The sequence below is a fragment of the Stegastes partitus genome, unplaced genomic scaffold (genome assembly GCF_000690725.1).
Source record: "Stegastes partitus isolate 25-593 unplaced genomic scaffold, Stegastes_partitus-1.0.2 Scaffold577, whole genome shotgun sequence".
NCBI lineage: Eukaryota > Metazoa > Chordata > Actinopteri > Pomacentridae > Stegastes > Stegastes partitus.
In genome coordinates this window covers 217,333-218,532 of record NW_007578308.1, presented here as the reverse complement: position 1 = coordinate 218,532, position 1,200 = coordinate 217,333, and positions in this window count along the sequence as shown.

The window sequence follows — 1,200 nt, the reverse complement described above, 5'->3', positions numbered from 1 at the left end:
GCGGTTCTGTCAGCGCTGCAGGTTTCAGTCCAAACCGGCTGATGAGGGTGTAATTAAGTGGACGTGTAACCTGAAGGAGCAGCAAAGCGCTGGAGGCTCTGGTTCCTCTGAAACGCTGAACCACCTGGCACACAGGTGTCGCTAAGCTAATCCGGCTAACCTCTGCACAACCATTTACACCTGCGATGAAAGATTCATGGACACGCAGCTCCAATGAATTACACATGAACGCAGCGCCCAGCTAGCAGCCGCTAACGCTGATTAGCTGCTGCCAGAGAGGACGGCCGTGCAGCGCAGAGGCTTTAAAAATAAACCTGCAGTTAGAGCGCTGCAGCCACAGTTTATTAGCTCTGCTCTCTGGAGGCAGCAGATATTGGACCAGGAGCTCAGTGTTTGTAGACGAGATGAATGTGCAGGAGGACGGACCAGGACCTAATGAAAGTGTTCTGCTCATGCAGACGTCTCTAAAAGCTTCTGTTGTACCTTCACTGTTTTAACTCTGAAGCTGTGATCAGAGCCAGACGCTTGTGGTTCTACAGGGTTCTGTCTGGACTGGACCAACAGGAATCAGCTGCTTGGTTCAGTCACACCGTCGTGACTTCATGATTACATATGACATGAATTCATCCTCAGCCTCTCCTGGATCACTCAGACAGTGAAGTTCTGATGTATTTGTGAACACAGTGTTTGATTTCACAGAAACATTAAAAATAAAAACAAATACGATGTGAATGAATTTGAGTTCTCACAGGACACGTAGCGCTAAATCCATGAAGAAGATTTTAATGTGAAAGAGTTTTAATATAATATGCTGAAATTATGATAAAGAATATTTGCCAAGAACTTTTTCACAGCAATAAATGACAATAAATATCATTTTGCACATTTTCTTTTCATTTTCATTTGTTTTGGAAAATTTTAAGCTCAGAGTTTTGAGACATTTTTGTTAATTTTTTGAGCTAATGTTCGTATGTTTGGATGACTTTCTTCAGCCTGCTGTGGTTGTGTGACGTCGGATGAGCAGCTGTTGGAGGACTCAGGTGCTGCTGGACCAGCTCCACCTGGTCAGGAGCTTAGTTACAGGATTGGGTTCAGGTGTGAGCAGTTTGATTTACCTGCAGCAGGACACTGAGCTGCTCCACAGACGTCGGCTCAGAAAGTCTGTTTGACTGGAACAGAACCCACAGGACAGATTTATAT